This window comes from Lutra lutra, chromosome 6 (assembly GCF_902655055.1).
Source record: "Lutra lutra chromosome 6, mLutLut1.2, whole genome shotgun sequence".
Classification (NCBI taxonomy): domain Eukaryota; kingdom Metazoa; phylum Chordata; class Mammalia; order Carnivora; family Mustelidae; genus Lutra; species Lutra lutra.
The window spans coordinates 962,351-985,765 of NC_062283.1; the positions used below are offsets into that span (position 1 = coordinate 962,351).

The window sequence follows — 23,415 nt, forward strand, 5'->3', positions numbered from 1 at the left end:
TCAGCAGTGCATGAGAGTCCCCGTCGCCGCACCCCCAGCAGGATGTCACCCTGTCTGTCCTCAGTTGCCGGTGATGCTGGTGAGAAGTACAAGGCAGTGATTTTAAACCCAAATTTCCCTCTTAGCAAAGGATGTTGAGCACCTTTTACACCGCTTAGTGGCTGTCTGGGCTGTGCCCTTTCCTGATACGTGTGTTCATTTGCTCTGTTTGAGATTTTAATCTTTTCTTGGAGTTTTGTAGTTCTTCACATATCCCAAATAAGAGCCTTCTGTAATTTAGAGTGTTGAAATATCTTCTCAGAGTGTGGCTTATTGGCCTTTCTTTTTTAGAAGATTTATTTATTTGAGAGAGGGAGACAGCAAGAGGGAGCACAAGTAGGGAGGAGAGAGAGACAAGCAGGCTCCATACTGAGCTTGGAGCCTGATGTGGGGCTCCGATCCAGGACCCTGAGATCATGACCTGAGCTGAAGGCAGACGCTTAACCCACTGACCCATCCAGGCGCCCCCCCCCGCCCCCGCTTTTAAAGATTTATTTATGGAGCGCCTGGGTGGTGATGCTGTCTGTGGGGACGGTGCGGCTCGCGCCGGTGCGTCCTCTCCTCGGCGGGATCCCCACACCCCGAGTCCCCGCACGTCCCCCGCGTCCGCGCACGCTCTGCACCGCGCCGTCCTGGGGGTGTCCCCGATGCCCGCGCCTCTGCGCCCAGGGCCCCGCGCGGGCCAGACCCGAGGAGCGCAGGGGTGGAGGCGGGCGGCCCGGCCAACGTCCTCAGCCCCGGGCAAGGAGCCCGTCGCCGCGCCCCGGGTCCCGCGCGTCCTCCGCTCCCGGCAGCGCCATCCCGCAGAGCCACGGGAGACCCGCGGGTCGTTCCGCGCAGAGTCCGCGCCGGAGCGGGCTGGGGGGTGCGGCGGCCCAGGACGGCCCCGCGGAAAGCACTTTCCGGACCGGCCGCGTCTCCCCGCCCGCCGCCTGCGTTGCTCGTCCGGGGCCTCTTCCCGCGCGTGGCTTCGGCCGAGGCGGCGGCGGGCGGGGACCGAACAGGGTCGGGCGGCGGGGCCGGGGCCTGCAGGTGCGCAGCCGAGGGAGCGCGGCGGGGGAGCGCGCTGGACTGAAGGTCCGCGGGTGCCGGGTTCGGTCCCGGGTCTCGGCACCCGGTTTTGCTTTGGCGTCGGGGTCCCCCCTTCATGGTTGCGCCCCAGTTCAAACCGCGGGTCTGTACCGACAGCTTCCACCGCTCTCTGCAAGGCCCATCCGGCCGTGTCGTCCCTCTGGCTTGGTCTCTCTGTTCACCGAGCTTTTCCGTGAGATGTGAACTGACACAGTGAGCAACTTCATTTTAAGTTTTAAAACCTAAGAAATTCCAATATGCTACATGCGGTTCCACCTACGATTCGTTTCTGTTTTGATGGTGTGTGTGTGTGTGTGTGTGTGTGTGTGTGTGTGTGTGTGTGGTTTTTAATCACAACAAGGTGGGGGGGGGAGTGCTGAAAACCAGAAAAGGAGCCCCGGCACTGTGTGTCGTTGGAGGTATGCGGTGTGCGGATGCATGTGGCTGTCATACATGCGAGGACAATTCTGCAGTCAGAAGATCTGGGCTTATATCTTGAGTCCACTGTTACGAAACTGCTGGAATCAGGGACACTCTTGAGCATCACTGAGCTTTGAAAAGGTTCTGAAAACATTCTGGGTTTTCTTGTTGACAGGACACTCCTTTCAGCCTCGCACCCCCATCTAGAATCTGCACATGTTAAGTCATTTCTGTTTTGGTATTCAGGAAAGAATGAAAATAAGCATCGCAGTAAGAATTATTCGGCTCAACATTCACAAGGGAGCTTAGAACCCAGAAAAATCAAAGTGAACGGACAGTAAAGTCATCAAAACTCAGGGACAAATACCCCATATTTTTCTTCAACTTCTTTTTTGAAATTATTTGTTAGGGGGCGCCTGGATGGCTCAGTCGATCCCAGGCTTCTGGCATTACCTTGCCCCCCATCCGGCTCCCTACTCCGTGGGAAGCCTGCTTATCCCGCTCCTACTCCCCCCTGCGTCTGTTCCCTCTCTTGCTGTCTCTCTGTCAATTAAATAAATAAATGAATAAAATCTTAGAAAAATTAAAAAATTATTTGTTAGGAAGAATAGGTAATTCTTGTGTCTGTTGTCAGGGTCTCCTACATTGCCTGCATGCCAAGATTCAGAGTGAAACGACCCTTTAAACAAAACGCTGAATGCACCGCTCTAGGGTTTCCTTCTAGGGTCATAGCTTTTTTCCATCAAACCCGGTCTCTTACATTCTCATGGAGCAAACAACAGCTTCTATGACACATTCTAGGCAAGAAAAAGCTGAATTTTAATGGTCTTGTGTCTCAGGTGATCAAAAGAGCTGAAAATTGGGACTTGGTTGATTCCTTGCTAGGAATGGGAGAAGGAAGGAAACTGTAATCACATTTTAAAGCCACAGTGGAAACTTTTGGGTTATTATCTGACATGTTTCCAACCTTCCACTTCAAGCTCTACACTCTGAAGAATCAGTCCCTTTCTCTAGTTCCTGAAGGTCTCCTGCCCAGGGCAGCTGCTGATGTCCCTTAGCTCTGAGACCATGATGCTCAGGGAGAGCAGGGGCCTCAGAAAACAGCCTTATCTCCAGATAAGCCTTAGCAAAAGGCTGTTTCAGAGGGGGGTGTAGCTCAGTGGTAGAGCGCATGCTTTGCATGTATGAGGCCCCGGGTTCGATCCCCGGCACCTCCAGTTTTAGTTGTTTCCCCCCCCCCTTACTTTTTCCTAACATCATTCAAAGCCATTCTTCAAAAAACACTGATTTAGCACTCCTAACTTTTTTCTTGCTCCATTCCTGCACATACGGAATGAAAAAACATAACCTAACAGAATGCCTTGAATTCTCCTTCATCTTTTGCTGTGAACCTCCATATCACCTACAGTGACAGGGACAGAAGACAAAAGGAAGAAGGAGGAGGAGAACCAGTCCTAGAACAGCATCTCTTAGACCGGAGCAAAGCCGTGCCCCTGAATGAGTGACGCACCTTGGTTCCCGTGGCAGACTATTATGAAAGAGAGGGAGAGACAGTGAAGAACAGCCTTGCCCCACCTCCGTTTTCTTTAGTTCTATTTGTTTTCTGGGCCGAAGACAAAAGGAAGGTAGCATGACCCCACTGACTGCTCCATCAGGACCCCCAGGACCTGTGTGGAGAGCGCCACCAACAGCTCAGTCCCACAATGGGTGGGGGGACCCGAGTCCTTGCAGGTGAAGGAGCCACAGGATGCTGGACGTGGGAGGAAAGATTGTCAGGGAATTAATTAGGGGCCTTCCGAACGCGAAAGAAATAAATACGGATCAATGCATTCTCAACCGATATTCCATAGTATGAATTTTCCTGTATTTCTTCACTCACCGCGTTTGCACCATTGTTTTATTTTTTATTTTTTTTTTTAAAGATTTTATTTATTTATTTGACAGAGAGAGATCACAAGTAGACGGAGAGTCAGGGAGAGAGAGAGAGAGAGAGGGAAGCAGGCTCCCTGCCGAGCAGAGAGCCCCACGCGGGACTCGATCCCAGGACCCCGAGATCATGACCTGAGCCGAAGGCAGCAGCTTAACCCACTGAGCCACCCAGGCGCCCCTGCACCATTGTTTTAAATCTTTAAATCAAACATGGCCTGCAGACCTCAGTTAATGTCAGATGAAGGTGCTCATATGAAGAGGTGGGAAAAGTTTTTTCTGTCACAGTGGGAAAGAGATGCGGGCAGGGAGAGTTTCTGATGAAGCCTTTCTACTTGGCTTGCAGGCAGCTGCCTTTTTTCTCCCTGCGCACTGTGGCCTCACACGGCCTTTCCTTTGTGTGCACACTCTGGTGTCTCTTCCTCTTCTTATGAGGAGGTCCCCACCTGTAGGGCCTCATTTAACCTTTACTACCCCCCTAAAGGCCTGACTTCAAATATAGTCGCAATAGGGGCTGGGACATTGACATATGTATTTGTGGGGAGGACAAATATAATTTGTCCAAATATAATTCAGTCTCTAATAGCACTTTTTTTTTTTTTTTTTTGAGAGAGAGAGAGAGAGAAAGCAGGGGGAGGAGTAGAGCTTGATGAGGGGCTCGATCCCATGACCCGGAGATCATGACCTGAGTCGAAATTAAGAGTCGGACACTTAACCCACTGAGCCACCCGGCATGGCTCTAACAGTACCTTTTCAGAAATTCCAAAGTCTGTGGTCTCAAAACTGCTGCTATCTGGGGAGTTGTTTCCTGTTGGCTCGAAGTGTCTTCAGGAGGAAATGAAATTTGTTCCCAGTTGGTGACTGTCACCCTCCACCCCGCTGGGGTGTTCTCATTTCCAGATCCTGTGTCCTCCGGTGAAAAGGCCTACATTAGGCTCTCCCCAGCGGGCGACCGCCTTCAGAAATCTGCTTGGCTGTGGACTGGCCCTGTGCCCTGTGGCCGATTATTTGCTACAGGACGCAGCTTTTGGAGGGAGATAATGTAGTCGTTTCACGTATTTTCTATTATGTTTGTTTTCTGTAGGCGTTTAAGTAAATAGTGTGTGAGGTGTTAGAAAGGACACTAAAATGGGCGATCGTGTGGAATTAGAGTGCTGTCAACTTCCAAAATCCAGGTCCAACCCCAAATCGATAGTTTAGGTGACTTTGTGTTCACACCAAAGACCCCCTGAGTTTTCTCTGGATGAATTCAAATGGGCCCCAGAAGACTTTACCAAAATGCCTGGGGTCGGATCAAGCTATTTGGGTTTCTCTTGGGGCCTGGGTGGCTCAGTCGTGATCCCAGGCTCAGGTCATGATCCCAGGGTCTTGGGATCAACCCCCCATCAGGCTCCCTGCTCTACCGGAAGCCTGCTTCTCCATCTCCCACTCCCCCTGCTTGTGTTCCTGCTCTCGCTGTGTCTCTCTCTCTCTGTCAAATAAATGAATAAAAAATATATATATATATATATATATATATATATATATATATATATATATATGTATATAAAAGCTATTTGGGTCTCTCAATTAGAAACCCAAACTTGGACGACTCCAACCCCTCCAGCAACCTCACTTCTGGGACCGCAAAAGTGCAAGTGTCCCCTCCACCCTCGCGGTTGGGACTCTGACCGGCTACCTGTCCAGCCCTAGTCCTTTGGCCAGTTCTCTCGTCTAGGATCAAAGCGCTGAAAACTATAATCGAGTGAATCGTGATGAAAACATCTTGGGTCAAGTCAGGCTCGTGCTGGGGACGGAGACTTGGTGGCTCCCAGGCCGCTCCTCCCAGTCCTCCATCCTGCTCCTGCGCGCCCTTCTCCCCTCCCCTCTGCCCGGCCCTCCCCTCAGGCCAGGACGCTGCCTACTTTCCCCTGAACTCGGTCCTGCGGAGTGTGCGAGGAAATCCGAAATCTCCCGGGACCGGGTGAACCAGGAAGCGCCCGCGTTTAAGAGCCGCGCGCGGGGTTTGGCCGCGGGAGGCCTAGCGACCCCGCGGTAGGTGGGTCGAGCGATGGAGGACGTGGGCCCCGGGCGGGCTCCCGGGAAAGCGGGGACCGGGAGCGCGGCGCGTGCGGCGGGGAGCAGAGCGGAGGCGCTGGGGGCGAGCAGGTGCCAGAGGGCGGGCGCGCGCCGGTGCGCGGTCTGGTGAGCTCCGACGGCAGGGAAGCGGGGCGAGGGGTGGGATCCCGGGGGGTGGGATCCCGGGGCGCGGGAGCGGCGGGCGGGAATCCCGGGGCCGGAGCCGGGGGTCGCGGCTGGCAGAGCCCCTTCCGAGGGCCGGAAGCGTCTGCTGGGGACCAAGGGCTCCAAGAGAGCACGGCCGGCGGCGCGTTCCCCGCCTCGGCCTCCGCGCGTCTCCGAGGCGAACCCGGGGCCGCATCCGCCCCCGCCGCGCTGGGCCCCGCGCCGGCCACGGTGGGGACAGCCGGTGACTGCCCCCCACCCCGCGGGTCTTCAAGGAGCGCTAGGGGCTGTGGCTTCCGTTCTTTCCCGCTTCCTCGCGGGGAAATATATTTGCGTACGATATATCTGATAAGGGTTAACATCCAAAGTATATAAGCAGCTCACAAAACGGGGTGGCAAAAAGCCCCAGATAACCGATTAAACACAAGCAAAGAACTCGAGTGGACATTTTCCCAGAGGAGACACAGGACTGGCGAAGAGGCGCGTGAAAAGATGCTCAGTGTCACCGACCACCAGGAACATGCAAGTCAAAACCGCGGTGAGGGCTTGTTCACGCCTGTCGGAGTGGCTGGTATCAAGAGACAAGAAATAACAAGTGCTGGGGAGAGTGTGGAGAAAAGGGACCCTGGTTCCCGCTGTTGGCGGGAATGCAAGCTGCTGCAGCCACTGTGGACACACCAGTACGGGGGCTCCTCAAAAAACTGGAAATAAAACTACCACATGATCCAGCAACCTTACTTCTGGGAATGTATCTGAAGGAGACGAAAGCATGTTGTGGAAGAGGTATCTGCTGCCCTCTGTTCACTGCAGCGCTGCAGACGGTATCTAAGACCTGGCAACAGCCCAAGTGTCCGCACGGATGAGTGGATAAAGAAGGTGTGGTACACACACACACACACACACACACACACACACGAACACTATTCAGCCGTAATAAATAAGGACTTCCTGCCATTTTCCACAACATGGATGGACCTTAAAGACATTATTTTAAATAAGTCAGGCAGAGAAAGACAAATACTATATGACATTAATTATATGTGGAATAAAAAGAAAATCACCCCATCTTGTGTGTGTGTGTGTGTGTGTATATACATTACTCAGCCATCAAAAAATGAAATATTGCTGGGGCGTCTGGGTGGCTCAGTGGGTTAAAGCCTCTGCCTTGGGCTCAGGTCATGATTTCAGGGTCCTGGGATCGAGCCCCGCATCGGGCTCTCTGCTCAGCGGAGAGCCTGCTTCCTCCTTTCTCTCTGCCTGCCTCTCTGCCTACTTGTGATTTCTCTCTCTGTCAAATAAATCAATAAAATCTTAAAAAAAATAAATAAAATGTTTTTAAAAAATGAAATATTGCCATTTGCAAGGACATGGTTGGAACTGGAGGGTTTTATGCTGAATGAAATAAGTCAATCAGAGAAAGACAGTTATCATATGACATATCATATTCCACTGATTTGTGGAATTTAAGAAGCAAAACAGAGGACCATAAAGGAAGGGAGGGAAAAATAAAACAAGATGAAACCAGAGAGGGAGAAAAACCATAAAAGACTCTTAACTCTAGGAAACAAATTGAGGGTTGCTGGGTGGGGGCCTGGGCTAACCGTGTGATGGGCACTAAGGAGGGCACGTGTGGTGATGAGCTCTGGCTGTTATATTCAACTGATGAATCACTGACCTCTACCTCTGAAACCAAGAATACTTTACATGTCAAGTAATTGAATTATTTAAAGAAAGATGTGGCTAAATGGGAATAAAAAGATCCATTTTGAAAAACTACAGTTAATAGTTTGGCAAATGACTCATCCTAAAGTCTGACACATGCATAAGATAAAATAACAAAAGCAACTTTTACATGCAGCAGCATGAATTTAGTGCATTTAAAAAAATCTCATTTGACTTTGATAATAACCTTGTGAATCAGGCAAATCAGGAGTTATCTGCATCCTATAAATGAAAAGATAAGCTGGACACTTACAAAAAAGTGCTTCCTGTTTAAAAAATAAAACAAGACAAAACAAAAAAAGCCTAAAAAAGCACCCAAGACACTAGCAGGGAAAAAGGATCAGACTATGGTTCCAGAGGCAGGGGGTGAGGGAATTTGATGAATGTGGTCAAAAGGGAAAAACTACCAGTTCCAGACAGATAAGCACTGGGGATGTAATGTTCAACATGTTGTCTGCAGTTAACTCAGAAAGTTGTTGAGTGTAAATCCTGAGTTCTCATCACAAGGAGAAAAACATTTTTTCTTTTCTTTCTTTCTGTTTCGGATCTGTATGAGATGATGGATATTAACTCATTGCGATAACCATTTTGTGATATATGTAAGTCAAGTTATTATGCTGGTACCTGTTAAACTTACACAGTGCTGTCTGTCAGTTACATCTCAGTAAAACTGTAGAAGAAGGTAATTTTTGTGCGTGTGGAGGTTTGATTTATGGTGCAGGATGTGTTCTTTTTTTTTTTTTTTTTTAAAGATCTTATTTATTTATTTGACAGAGATCACAAGTAGGCAGAGAGAAGCAGGCTCCCCACTTGAGCAGGGAGCCCGATGCGGGGCTCCATCCCAGGACCCTGGGATCATGACCTGAGCCAAAGGCAGAGGCTTCAACCCACTGAGCCCCCCAGGCGCCCCTGCACAGGATGTGTTCTATGTTGTTACAGGTTCTGGGAGCCTGGAAGCTCTGTAGTGTGGTGCACAAGTGCCACAGTCGCTCTCCCAGCTTGGTGGAGGGACACTTCTTACCATTTTATGATGGTCCTTCTGTCTCTGCTAATGATCTTTGTTCTGAGGTTTACTTTACTGATGTTAGTACAGTAACTCCAGCTGCCTTTCAATTGTTTGCATAACATATCTTTGTTCACCCTCATTGTTTCAACCTCCCTGTTCAGTTATTTTTTTTAAGATTTTATTTATTTATTTGACAGACAGAGATCACAAGCAGGCAGAGAGGCGGGCAGAGAGAGGAGGAAGCAGGGTCCCCGCTGAGCAGAGAGCCCGATGTGGGGCTCAATCCCAGCACCCTGAGATTATGACCTGAGACGAAGGCAGAAGCTTAACCCATTGAGCCACCCAAGCGCCCCCAGACTCCTATTTCTAACTTTTAAACAGAAGCCCTTAGAACCCTGCTTTCCAGAGAAACGACTATAGTTGGCTTTTCTACCCTTCTCCTCCTCTTCTTGGCCATGATCTTTAGCGGGTCTTGTAGCCAGAAATCCAGGCTTGACACACTGCTGACAACCACTTGTCACTGCTTTTCCAGTCTTATTTAGTGACTAGAGGCCAAGGACAAAATTTAAGTTATTAGTAGCTCAGCAGCACCCAGGCTTTCGACTCATTTCAGGATTCCAAAGACTACTCCAGAATCCGCAGGTAAATGTCAAATGAAAGTTTGTGTTTCTTGTTTGGCAAGAAAGGAACGACCACGAAGGGACTCGAACCCTCAATCTTCTGATCCGGAATCAGACGCCTTATCCATTAGGCCACGCGGCCACCTGGTGAAGCCATTTTTCCAAACCTGGAAGCTGAGATGAAATAGGTTTCTGCTTTCAAAGTTTTAACTTTGCAGCTGGAAGAGGATTTAATTATCAGCACCAAAAAAAAAGGAGGGGGGTGTAGAATAGAACTCCATCCGGGGTCCCTAACAATCACTTAGAACTAGTGCATGGTGAGATCGTGGAAGTATTTTACTATAATTCCTTCATGCCGGAGGCTGTAACAACTTGACTCTCCACCAGGCAATGAGAAGAATCACCCCCACGTGGGGCGGGGCAGTGGGTCCGCCGCCTCCCGGGGAGAATGGAGCACTCTGTCCCCACGTCTGAGGTGCAGTGTGGTGACTCCCAAACTAGGAGCAGCTGGGGAGGAGGGGAGGGCGACAGTGGCTTGAGGGAGCGGCTGCCTCACCCACTCCTTAACGCCCCAAGCAGTTTGCCTAAAGGTGCTCTGCTGCCTGCGGCCCTCGGATCCATCCCCGGACAACCCAGGGCCGCGTGTGCATGAGTCCGGCGGACCCTCAGACTCGCTCACTTGCTGAGACTGTCCTCAGTTGTGGTGGATTTTGTGCTGGAGGAATAACAGACTAAAACCTCAAAATGCCACCAAATTTTTTTAAACTGGTATTTTTTTGTTCGGTCTGGGAGAGGAAAAGATTCCCGGGCAGGCCTACGCCGCGGAGTAAGGCTGGTGGACTGGGCACAGGCAGCGACATTTCTTCCTTCCAGAGACGGCTGTGGCACGACGGCAAAGACTGGCACCGAGATTTAAAAACTGATACTACACAGCTAATAAATAGCTTTTGAAAACCGCATAAACCTTTCCTTACACGGATGACACCATTCCCTCCGGAGCCATCCACGGCTTCTTTCTCTGAGATTTTTATCGGGCGCGCTCCAGGGAGCATTTCTTTAAAATTTTAAATGTTTTCAACAAAGTATTTTGTGAGGAAGCCAAGGAAGATTGGAAAGCACGGAACTCCTGTTCTTGCTGCCTCCGTCTGAGATATTTTCCTTGAGACAATGGGTGGCGGAGGGTGTCCATAATCAGAAGAGACTCGTGTCATGGAGTTTTGAAAGAGAGTCCCCCCCCCCCCATTTCCTTAGGCGACTTGCCAGACCATGGATCAAATCTCACGTTCACACCTTTAGCGCAAGAATCCCCCAAGGGGTCATGTCAGCCACCTCATCTAGGACCCTAGGACCTGTCTTAATTCTTGAATGTGGGAAGTGCAGCACGCCCCGTGTCCTGTGTGTCTCACTGACGCAGACACAGAGGACAGGGAGAGGAAGTGGTCTGCGGTCAGCTTTTCTGATGTCTTTTCTTTCTGTTCTTCTTTCTCGCTCTTTAATGACGCCGGCATTGGAACCGGAGGGGGGTGCCGGCTCGTGTGCAATGACCGCCTCCCGCGGGACGTCCGAGGAAGCGACGCCTCCGTTGTCTCCTGAACGTAGGGACTCCCCAAGCCGGCTCAGTCGCAGCCCAGTGGTGCCGCGGCCCGCGGAAACCCTGTCACTTGCGATGTCAGCAGCGAACAGTGAGACAGACGTGAAGAAGGAAGAGGTGGTGAATCTGGCGGGGCAAGTGGGTGGGGGGTGGGAATGAGAAGGAACGTTAAAGGGAAGGAGCGACGCGGACAGCTTCAGCTTGAAGGAAAGTGTGGAGACTGACCCCAGGCCCTGCCTGCTGACACTCCCTCTTCCCCTCCGTGCACTGTGTGGACACTTGGCTGTTTAAAAAGTCCCTGATTCATTACCACCATTGTCTGTATTTGGAGAAGGAATAGTTGGCAGAACAAGGCTGTGTTTAGCACGGCTATTTCTCTCTCTCTCTCTCTCTCTTTTTTTTAAAGATTTATTTATTTGAGAGAGAGAGCGTGCACACACGCAAGCAGGGGGAGTGGGAGAGGGAGAGGGAGAAGCAGACTCCTGCTGGGCAGGGAGCCCGATGCGGGTGGATCCCAGGACCCTGAGATCATGGCCTGAGCCAAAGGCAGACATTTAACCAACTGAGCCCACCAGGCGCCCCTAGCACAACTATTTCTAAAATCTTTAGGGCAAGATCACCCCAGGGAAGAGCCTGCATACCAGGCTGACCCTGCCACACGCACCGCCCTGCCTGCGTGGCTGTCCCTGTCATGGCTCAGCCCCTGGGTCTGCTGGCCAGGGGAGCGCTGGCGAGGCAGTCCCACCCGCCAACAGAGAGGGGCCCATTGTGGAACATTGTCTTACATCTTCAGGTTCTTCCTCCTTCACTGGCTTCCCCCCACTCCCCCTGACTACAAATGCTGCAAGACAACGCAGAAGGACACAAACAGAACAGAACAGAAGCGGGGAGCAGCCTGAGTGCTAACTTGGGAGACTTAGGGGCAGGAGCTCTACAGAAGTGGGTTCCTCTGTGTCTAGCAGTGTGGCCTGAAACCTGACGGCTTTAGCTGGGAGACGTTGCATGGGGTGGCGGGTGGGGCGGGGGGGAGACAAGGAAGAGAGAAAGAAGAGACGGCCCCCCAGAGACTGTAACATCGCTCTCAAAGAGCACTTCTTCACTGTGAGTAGAATTCAAGGTATATCGTTTGTGAACAAGGACATGAAGCTTAGTCAGGACTGGCTAAATAAGTAAGCCTAGATTGGATACCCGTGGGAGACCTACCGCGGGAGCCTGGGTAGCTCAGTCGGTAGAGCATCAGACTTTTAATCTGAGGGTCCAGGGTTCAAGTCCCTGTTCAGGCGCACCTTCTCCCATTTTACCCTAATTTCCAATAAGTACACCAGGGGTCAGGCAGTGAATGGGTCCACGTGTACCTTGACTGGAACCTTGTTTACACAGACACGATCTCTATAAAGATTGCCAGCCTGGAGATTTGCATTTTTATGTGGTTTTTAGAGAAGAGTCATCAGTTGGCCAGAAAATGGAGAGCAATCAAAATTTCTGAACTCTAAAAACAAGAAAAAAAAAATTGAAACCAGAAAAACAATTTTAGGGGTGCCTGGGTGGCTCAGTGGGTTAAGGCCTCTGCTTTTAGCTCAGGTCACGGTCCCAGGGTCTTGGGGCGCTCTGCTCAGAGGGGAGACTGCTTCCTCCTCTCTCTCTGCCTGCCTCTCTGCCTACTTGTGATCTCTGTATGTCAGATAAATAAATAAAATCTTTAAAAAAATTTTTTTAATCAGGAACCACAGAGGTCAGGAAGCGTGGCACATTTTCAAGCACTGAACGAAAAGAACTGTCGACCCAGAATACCGTATCCAGAGAAAATATCCCTTAGGAATGAAGGGGAAACAATGTTCCAGACCCAGGAAAACTAAGATAATTGGTATCAGCAGAACTACCCTAAAACAACAGCTCCGGTAAGTTCTCCACCAGACAGAAAATGATAAAGGAAGGAATGTTGGACATCAGGAAGGACAAAAAAAAATTTTTTTTAAGCAAGAAACATACTAAATACAGTAAATTTTCCTTTCCTTTCCGTTTCCGTTATTCTCTAATCTTTCCACTGTTTGGCTTCACTGTGAGCACAGGACGTTGGCATTTTCCATCCCATGATTTATGGAAAAGCCTCCGAAGGACAACTGAATGTTGACCAAAACATCCGATCATCTTACCCAAACTTGGTTCTGAAGCAGGGATCAAGTCAGCCCCAGGCTGTCCCATCTGAACTATTCCAGGCCACTCGGACAGATTAATATTTCAACTGCTTCTTCAATTGTTCGTAATGTTTTTAACTTTCACTTTTGGAAGATTTCATGTTCCTTAAGCACCGCCATTTTCTACCATCCCCCACCCACTTAACACTCACCAGTAAAGATTTGGGATCCAGTTTTCGGGGGTGCTCAATGGATGGTGTGGGGTGGAAGCCAGAAGAAAAGTTCTGTTGAAACGACTCTGCTTCTCTGTTTCCTGTTTCCCAACTCAGAATGAAAAGACTCAACAAAGACGTCTGTCAGGTTCTTTATTTTTCCTCCTCTTCCATTTTTTTTTTCCTGTTCTGCTCTTCGATGTTACTGAAAAATAGAACTCAAGGTGAACTTTTAACTATTGTGGTTAGCATGTTTCTTGAAGAAAATTTAGGGTAAACTGGGTTCTCCTGCACTTTTTCTTTCCTGCCCCATCTTGTCTTCCTTTTGCCAAAGCAGCCATCCTGTGTGGCACCGAAGGTCGTGGGGTAGGACAGGGCAGCAGGAAGACAATGCACTGGATCATTGCATTTCTTGTCATGTAGGCAGGGAAGGCCAGAGAGAATGACTGAAAAGTACAGGAGCGGTTTGGTTACACAGGAAAGAACACACGCAGAGATACAGGGGCTTGTACTCAAGACCTTGCACGTCAGTCCCGAAGGACAGAAAAGTCAGCTTGTGCTACATATTCTTCATAAAATATCAGGGTCATTTTTGGATGGTTTTGGAAAACCTAACAGTTGAAAGGGAAAGTCCACTAATTTTGAAATCATTGAGCTAGAGCCTCTCTTGGCATTTCTGATTCAAGAAACGTCCCGCTCCAATCTGAAATTGGTACACAGTAGCTGAAGCATATTCCAACTTAACGCACTAAGGGGTACCTGGCCGAAGGGGCAGAGCCTGCAGCTCTGGATCTCAGGGGTTGTGAGTTCAAGCCCCACACTGGGTGTGGAGCCTGCTTAAAAAGGAAGTCTGTAAATTTAACCTGTTTACCCATTACATGCAATAATTAGTCATATATGTAACTATTTGTGTAATTAACCAAAGTAGGTACGTTTTCTCTTTTTCTGACCTGTGAAAATTGTAACAGAAAGCATCAAAATTTTTTAAAAAAGATTTTTCATTTATTTATTTGACAGAGATCACAAATAGGCAGAGGTAGGCAGAGAGAGGGGGGAAGCAGGCTCCCTGCTGAGCAGAGAGCCCCAATGCGACGTGGGGCTCAATCCCAGGACCCTGAGATTATGACCTGAGCCGAAGGCAAAGGCTTTAACTGACTGAGCCACCCAAGTGCCCCCATCACAATTTTTTTTTGAGCTAATTAAAGATGTGGAACACAGTAAATACAGCTCATTACTTTTGGTCTCTTTTTCTACAAAGAGCTGGGAAAATATTTGGTGTAGTCCAACAGTTACTTGGAAGACCTCCAAAGACAATTTTTTCAAAAGTTAAAATCAACAATGATAAGTCATGCTGATCATATGTACCCTTAATATGTGATGAAAAAATATGTATGATCTGTACATAGATTTATATATATAAGTATATAAATTATATCTATATATTTATCTCCATTCTTCTTCCCCAAAACTCATAGCCCCAGCCTAATCATGACAAAAAGAACAGTTGAGTTCCAGTAGAGGGGCATCCTACAACATACCCAGCAGAATTCCTCTCAACTATCATAGTCCTTGTGATTGCTAATTTTGCATCAGAGATTAGACTAAGGGGTGCCCAGATAACTGATAAAACATTATTTCTGGGTGTGTCTGTGAGAGTGTTTGGAGAGGTTAGCATTTGATTGTTACAAAAAAAAATAGAGAATTTGCTTGAAAACCCCCCAATCAGACATAACCACATAAGCCACATAAGCAAATCTTTTTTTATGAATACAGGTGAAAACCTAACTGAAGTTACTGCTTGCAAATGTCTTTAATAATCATAAAAGAAACTTAAGTCATCTTCCTAAAGTGGTGTAAGATAATCACTCTCAACCATCCCTGCTGTCTCGAAACCTCCACTGTAATAACCAATCACTGTAAGGGTTCAACAGTTTCCTCCTTTTCACTTTACAAGCCGTCTTGTCACGTTATAACCCCACGCTTCGTACCAGTTTTGTAACTGATGACTCTCGGTTCAGAAACTGTCCTTTTTAGGGGCGCCTGGGTGGCTCAGTGGGTTAAAGCCTCTGCCTTTGGCTCAGGTCATGATCCCAGAGCCCTAGGCTAGAGCCCCGCATCAGGCTCTCTGCTCAGCAGGGAGCCTGCTTCCCCCCCCCCCTCTCTGCCTGCCTCTCTGCCTGCTTGTGATCTCTGTCAAATAAATAAAATCTTAAAAAAAAAAACAACACTGTCCTTTTTTGCACAGTAAACCCTTTGTCAATACTATTTCACTGACCTGGCTTTAATTTTTACTGCTTTTGGATTTTTGACAATCTCTTTATAGCCTATTGGTGTTGTCTTTCTGGAGAACCTTGACTAATACAGTCATCAAAACAAGAAAAATCTAAGAAACCGTCACTCTTTTCTTTTGTTGCCACCACCATCACCACCACAAGCCTAAAGCCACAAGACAACTAAATTACCGTGGTACAGGCAAAGCGTGCCAGGCTAAAAACCCAGGAAATCTAACAGACTATGGAATTTAGTTGAGAAATATGTATGGGGCTCCTGGCGGGCTCAGTTGGTGGGGCGTCTAACTCCTGTTCTCCAGGATTGTTTGTGCCCCACGCTGGGTATAGAGATTACTTCTCAAAAATAAAATCTTCAAAAAAAAATGTATCAATGTTGGTTTATTAATTTAGTTAACTATCATCTTTTTAAAAAAAATTATTTTAAGAGAGAGCATGATGGGGGTGGGGGCAGAGGGAGAAGCAGACTCCCCACTGAGCAGGGAGTCTGAGGCGGGGCTGGATCTCAGGACCCTGGCATCATGACCGACTAAGCCACCCAGATGTCCCTAAAGGTATCATCTCAACATTAGATACTAACACGAGAAACTGCGTGCAGGGTATTAAGAATCTCTAATATTCTCTCAGTTTCTCTGCAATTCTCTGCAAATTTATTACTGTTCCAAAGTTTAAAAAGCTGTATTTATAAAACAAAAATGATCTTTTAGACAAGAGAAGAACGTGTTTCAGAGCCAAGATGCTGCTGCTGAGTGCGTACATTTCTTACACAGCTCCTGGACCCATCAGCGCTCACACTGGACATGAGGGGGACTTCGAGGGCCTCTGCCGCCGACGTCTATGGAGATGTCCTCGTCACATTCAACACGGGATAAAACAAAATCGTAACCATGTGAACGGTAAAGTACACTGCAGATGCTCCCGGGGCTGCTCCCAAAGGGAGCTTGATTCAATCCTTTGCGTATTGAGTTTAGAAGAGGTCAGGGTGCCACTTCCAGTCGACGAACGGGAGAAGAATTAGGCAAAAACAAGTCAGCTGCAAGAGAAAGGGAGCAGGGGACGACAGTCGGAGAGACTGCTGCCACGGCCAACCCCTCAGTCTCGCTTTTATTAGATAGAAACAATAACCCACAAAGAGCCGATGAAGGGCAAACGTTAGTCGTACGTCTTGTGGACAAACAAGGAGGGTGAAGTTTACAGTTAACCAAGCACATTCAAAGGACTCCTCTAACTAACAGCCGGTGCTTTTGGGAGGAGAGAGGAGCGATAACAGAAAAGGGAAGCGGGCGGCGCTCCCAGCTGCTCCGCTTCAAGGTCGTCTATCGTCCTCTCCCCCAAAGGCCTGCTGCCAGCAGGTGTTTTTCTTCACGCTGTATCTAAATTAACTAGTCAAATCTTCCAGGGATTATAGTTTAAGGAACACATTGTTCTGAGGGGCAGCTGCATTTCCCTCTTTTTGTTTGTGAAGAAGTAGAAAAGTCGATTTTGCAGCTTCTTGATCCTCAGTCGTTGGAGTTTCGCGTGCATCAAAGGACGAAGCACAAAAAGAATAATCATTCCACCTGCGACGCCGAGACCAGTTTGTTTGATCCAAGTAAAGGGGTTTAAGTAGACAGAATATCGTTAATTCTTTGAGTAAAACTCACTCCTGGAACTGATTGTAATGACGAGTGAGTAATACTTTGAATAGGATCTTGAAGTTGTTTAATATCTAAAGTTAGATTATCACCATAATGGTTAGTAATATGCCGGCAACTTTTGCTCCAAGATACTTGATTATAGGCATGGGGAGTAATAAAGAAGAAACATTCCAGTCCCATGAAATATGAAGTCTGAGCTTCATATTTTGTATATCATCTCCTATGTATATCATGGCTGCTTCTAAATCAGAGATACTTTCATCTAATTTTTGATCTATGATCATTTGTTAATTCCAAGCTCTGCTAGCATTCTCACGCCACTTTTGTACAAACTGTGTGGTTTGTACAGTTTGATGCAAGGCTATTCCTGCAGTGGTAGCTGTAGCAGTAATGGCTGTAATTCCTAAAATAGCTGTTTTAAGCAACCCAAGAAATCTTTTTGTTCTATGGACCCAGTCCTTCAAAACTGTTGAAAGTATTATGTATATCTGGAGAGCTTTCCCAAACACCGTGGTGTTTCACTGGTAACCAAATGCCTGTTCTTCTTCTAGCTATATGAGAATGATAGGTTTGTCTGTATAAACATTCTCATCTACACAGATGAACAGTTTACATTTGAGACAGCTTATTTCTCTATCGCTATGATCAAAGTCATTTTTCCAGTAACAAAAACATAGGGATCTCTAACACAAGCTTTTACCCATTCTTTATCCATTGGGAAAAAAGAAAATGCATAGTCATTAGACTGATGAATGTAAGAGCCATTCCAAGCTCTTATGTGATTTAAAGCAGTGGTGACCTTCCATAAATTCTTTTGTCTTTTATGAGAATTAACAAAAGAAGTTGGCATAGAAAGTCCTTGTCCAAGTCAGACCAGAGGTGCATCTCCTGAGGTTAAGGTTTGTGGTAAAATGGGATCATCAAAAACTTGCCATTTTAAATGTCAATGAGAGGAGCAGGGTCTCCCAGTGCAATTGGTGACTGCCATCCCCTTAGGGGACCAGTCCCATACAATTCCATAGGAATCATTAATAACAATACTGGGGTGAGAAGCTTGACAATCCTCCCATAACGGGCGAATTCCCTCATCCGACCACATTTGTGTTGGTTTGCATTCGGGAATAGGGGGTGCTGCTGGGTTATAGCCAGGACCCCGATATTCATGGGCTAGGAATCCCTTAGTGGAGAGTAAATGTAACTGATCTTTAGTGAGATAATTATCAGTAGGAAAGTCCACCAACCATCTTTGATCATCAGGGATAAGACAACTTGAATGATTGCTGATACATATTAGTCTATTTTGATATCCTAAGGTAAGATTAGTATTTGTGCCCTCCTCTAAGGGTAATAGCGGCAATCTAGGATCCAAAATTTCAGGTACCCATTTTGAGGCATTTAAATAAATTGGTATTCTATCTTCTCCCCACTCTACTGGACGGAGCAGGGGAGGATTGGGTATATTAAGGCCAGTAAGTAAAGTTATGTATTTGTGCATAACATCCAGGAAGACTTACGGCTACAGTGACGAGCGCCATCATAGTTACCGCCAGGTTGTTAGGGGTGAGAGGACGTTGCTCATTCTCCAGAACTTCCTCCGCTTTCTTGGTCAGCTCCTTTATCTGGTCCCAAGTTGGAATCTTTGCTCTGTCTGTCCCAGGTATCATGACTCGAGTGTTCTTTAAGGTGAGACCCTCGAAGCTGATGATCAGTGGTGGGTCTGGTTCGAATCCAGATCTTTTCCTCTCGCTCATGACAAACCTTTATGAAACGAGAGAGTACCCATCTGGGCTCCACGGCCTCATTGGGTAGTACACATGCATATCCCTTTCCCCAGGTAACTAAGTTACCAGGGAGCCATTGATTAGAAGTACTATTTTTCCACCAGATTGGAGGATAAATTTTGTCTTGTTTTTGTTTACTAAAATATCTATCGCTGAAGTGTTTTTATCGTCACGATTCAAAAAATTAAGAGTAAATAAAAGTTGTGCTACTACCTCTTGAGGAGGACCTTGTATTTTCTTTTTGTTTATGAAGCTGTAATTTTAATACTTGATCAGCCCATTCTCCAATTCCTTGACCTTGAGGATTATACGGGATGCCAGTGGGATGTTTAATATTCCATAGATTAAAGAAGGATTGTAACTTACTGGAAACATAAGCAGGCGCATTATCAGTTTTTACGGCTTTAGGCATTCCCATGACTGCAAAGGCAGAGTGGAGAGGTCTGATAACATGCGTAGCAGTTTCTCCTGTTTGCGCTGTAGCCCAAATGAAGCGAGAATGTGTGTCTATAGTGACATGAACAAAAGTTTCCCAAATGAAGGGGTGTGAGTAACATCCATATGCCGTATTTTATGGGCTGTCATGCCTCGTGGGTTGATACCCGCTGGCTGTGTAGGCAGATTGACAGCGGCACAAGGAGGGCAGGAGTGGACAATAGAATTTGCTTGTTCCTTAGTAATAGGGAATGTGCCAAAGTCCTTTTTGGTTAACGTGTAAGAGAGTGAAAATCGGAGGCTTCCTGAAAAGCTGAGAAAACAAGAGAATCAGCTATTTCATTACCTTTAGTTAACGGCCCAGGAAGGCCGTTGTGACTTCGGATAGGAGTAGCATAGAAAGGGCCAGAACACTGATGAATGAGGGATTGTCAACGATGAGGTAATGAGTGGAGGGAGACATCAGTAGTAGAAATAGTAGCAGTTTCAATATGCTGTAAAACATACACTGTATACAAAGAATCAGATTAACAGATTAAATGCATAAGAAACGTCTTGAAAACAATGCAATAACCGGCGTTAATTCTGATTTTTGTGCTGAGAGACCTGTAGTAGATTCGATGTTCGAAGTAGGACCATAGTAACAAGCTTTACCTTTGACAGAGCCATCAGAAAAGTAAGTAGGGGCATCTGTTACTGATTTTTAGAAGTAACTTTAGAAGGACAAAAGCAGTGTGTTTTAAAAAGGAAACAACAGGTAAAGAGGGATAATGCGAAGTGTTTCCAGTAAAGCCACTAAGGGCATTGCCAATATAAATTATTTTAGAATGCCATTTCAATTTGTGTCTTATTTAAAGGCAGAGCAATAACCTGCGGATCATACCCCTGTATTTGGGGAGTTCTTTTTCTTCCTAATTAGGATAATACAGCCAATATGGTCTATATAGGTCTATATAGGTAGTGTTTTAACAGTATTATTTGGGAGAAAAATCTATTCTATAGTTTTTCCTGAATAATTAATCCAGTGGGTGTATGTGGAGTATGAAAAATGAGAACATCTAACGGTATCCCAGGTTGGACTCTATCCGTTTGAATTGAATGAATCTGGCTTTCAACAAATTGTAATTCTTTTTTTTTTTTTTTTTAAAGATTTTATTTATTTGGGGCGCCTGGGTGGCTCAGTGGGTTGAGCCACTGCCTTCGGCTCAGGTCATGATCTCGGAGTCCTGGGTTCGAGCCCCGCATCAGGCTCTCTGCTCAGCGGGGAGCCTGCTTCCTCCTCTCTCTCTGCCTGCCTCTCTGCCTGCTTGTGATCTCTCTGTCAAATAAATAAATAAAATCTTTAAAAAAAAAAGATTTTATTTATTTGACAGACAGAGTTCACAAGTAGGCAGAGAGAGAGGAGGAAGCAGGCTCTCTGCTGAGCAGAGAGTCCAATGAAGGACTCGATCCCAGGACCTGAGCTGAAGGCAGAGGCTTAACCCACTGAGCCACCCAGGTGCACCCAAATTGTAATTCTTTTAAAGCCTCTTTTGATAGGGTCCTGGGGCTGTTTAAACTAGGATCTCCCTTTAAAGAGGCAAATAGATGCTGTAAAGCATAGTGGGAATTCCAGTTTTAGGTCTTATCCAATTAATGTCTCCCAATAACTTTTGCAAATCATTCAAGGTTGTAATTTTATCTCTATGGGTTTGAACTTTCTGTGGTTTAACTGAGGTCCTATCCATAATGACCCCCAAATATGAGAAAGGTGTGGTGACTTGTATTTTTTTCGGAGCTATAATTAGTTTGTATTTTTCCAATTGCAATTAAAGCATTCTGAATGCATCCTGTAATTCCATGTTGTCAGAGGCTGCACATAATATATCATCCATATAATGGATAAGATAAACTTGTGGAAACTGATTTCTAACTGGCTGTATAATTTTTGCCACATACTCCTGACAGATAGTGGGGCTATTTAACATTCCTTGTGGAAGAACCTTCCATTGATATCATTTGGCTGGTTCTTTTAAATTTACACTGGCAATAGTGAAAGCAAAACGGGGACAGTCTTCCTTAGCAAGTGGTGTAGTATAAAAGCAATCTTGTATCTATGTGATAATTTTTGGCCATTCGCATGGGACTAGATTAGGCGAAGGCAATCCAGGTTGGAGAGACCCCATGGGTTGGCGAGCAGAATTAACCTCATCCAAGTCTGTTAAAAGTCTCCATTTTCCTGATTTTTTCTTAGTAACAAAAACTGGTGAATTCCAAGGACTGTGAGATTCTTCAATATGTCCCTTTATCTGTTCCTCCACTAAGGTTTACAAAGTAGTAATTTCTCTTCTGTTAAGGGACACTGCTGCACCCAAATGGGTTTGTCCTTCTTCCAATTTAACTTAATGGGTTCAGGAGCAGCGGCCCTCAGTGAAAAATCTGGGGATCTTCCTTAAGGGAAGGTATAACCAGAGAGGCTTCCCACTGACTTAGTAAATCTTGCCCCCAAAGGTTAATGAGCAAGTCTACAATATATGGCTGTAGATAACCCTTTTGACCCTCAGGTCCGTCACAGAAAAGAATATTGAAGCTTTGGGGGCGCCTGGGTGGCTCAGTGGGTTAAGCCGCTGCCTTCGGCTCAGGTCATGATCTTGGAGTCCTGGGATTGAGCCCCGCATCGGGCTCTCTGCTCAGCAGGGAGCCTGCTTCCTCCTCTCTCTCTGCCTGCCTCTCTGCCTGCTTGTGATCTTTCTGTCAAATAAATAAATAAAATCTTTAAAAAAAAAAAAAAGAATATTGAAGCTTTGACGTGCATTGCCAGCCTGGCCTAATCCTGTAATAGTAACAGGAGAGGAATTATATGGCCATTTTTTAGGCCAATGTAATGAGCTTATTATAGAGACATCAGCTCCAGTATCAATTAGACCTGAAAATTCCTTTCCTTGTATTTCAAGATGACAAATTGGTCTATCTTGATAAATTTTCTCAGTTAAATATGCTCCAGTTTTTCCAGTACTTCCAAACCCATTGGAGTTTATTTTTAGATTGACCCTGGAGATAGGGTTAAAGTAACAACTGGGCAATGCAGTCTCCTTTTTGAAAATGGTATGGAGCCACAGTAGTTAACATCACTGAAATTTCACCAGTATAATCTGATAATCAATAATGCCAGTATGAACTAGTACTCCCTTTGAAGTAAGGCTAGATCTCCCCAAAAGTAACCCAGTGGTCCCCTTTGGTAAAGGGCCATAAATATTAGTTGGAATTTTAATGGGAAGCTTGGTAGGCATTAAAAGATCATCTTTGGGAATGGGGCTATCTAATCCAGCACTACCAGTTGTGGCATGAAATATTTTTTAAATGGTACACTCGTCTGAAAGCTGGGTGTTATGGGAGCATTGGCCCTCTTGTTTTTCGGGGCTGAGGGCTTGCCCTGAAATAAGTTTCCCTGAAGGGGGAATTCATCCTTGCTAACTCTGGAACGACATTGACTTGCCCAATGATTTCCCTTTTTACATTTGGGACAGAGACCAGGTGTTTTATTTTTTATATTTTGCAGAGGGAATTTTCCTTTTTGCCTACACTGAGCTTTAGTATGCCCTACTTGCCCACATTTGAAACACTGTCCTTTAAATTTTCCTGTGGTCAGAGCAGCCATTGCTTGAGCTAACAAATCAGCTTCACAGGTCTCTGTTCCTACTCCTCGGCAGAGCTTACTATAATCTGTCAATGTTCCCTTGCCTTTAAAGGGTGATATCAGTTTCTTACAATCAGCGTTAGCATTCTCATAAGCCAACAGCTGAAGAATGGTATCCGCAGCCTCAAGATTATTTATCTGTCTTTTGACAGCCTCTTGTAATCTTGCAGTAAAATCAGTATAGGTTTCTTTTGGACCTTGTATCACCTTTTGAAAAGAAGAGCACTTCTCGGGGCGCCTGGGTGGCTCAGTGGGTTAAGCCGCTGCCTTCAGCTCAGGTCATGATCCCAGGTCCTGGGTTCGGGCCCCACATCGGGCTCTCTGCTCAGCGGGGAGCCTGCTTCCTCCTCTCTCTCTCTGCCTGCCTCTCTGCCTACTTGTGATTTCTCTCTGTCAAATAAATAAATAAAATCTTTAAAAAAAAAAAAGCACTTCTCTCCTTGGGGATCTATTCTTTCCCAGGCTCTCAAACAGCAACACCGGAGCTGCTCAATAGCTTGATCATTCATTAATACCTGGCCTTGCATCGGGGCCCATGGCCCAGTACCCATGAGCTGTTCCATGGAAATAGGAACATTACGAGCTCTGTTATGGGCAGCTGCTGTTTTTTTTTTTTTTTTTTTTTTTTTAAGA

The 23,415-nt window shown here is 46.6% G+C and overlaps 3 non-coding genes across 3 annotated transcripts; 2 read left to right on the forward strand and 1 right to left on the reverse strand.

The window, feature by feature from the left end:
- The first annotated feature begins 2,675 nt into the window (after nt 1–2,675).
- On the forward strand, nt 2,676–2,747 carry TRNAA-UGC (transfer RNA alanine (anticodon UGC)). Its single transcript has one exon. It is a non-coding gene; the product is annotated as a tRNA-Ala (tRNA).
- Nucleotides 2,748–9,096: 6,349 nt separating this feature from the next.
- On the reverse strand, nt 9,097–9,169 carry TRNAR-CCG (transfer RNA arginine (anticodon CCG)). The gene has a single exon. It is a non-coding gene; the product is annotated as a tRNA-Arg (tRNA).
- A 2,659-nt stretch (nt 9,170–11,828) lies between these two features.
- Nucleotides 11,829–11,901, forward strand: TRNAK-UUU (transfer RNA lysine (anticodon UUU)). The gene has a single exon. It is a non-coding gene; the product is annotated as a tRNA-Lys (tRNA).
- The last annotated feature ends 11,514 nt before the right edge of the window (nt 11,902–23,415 follow it).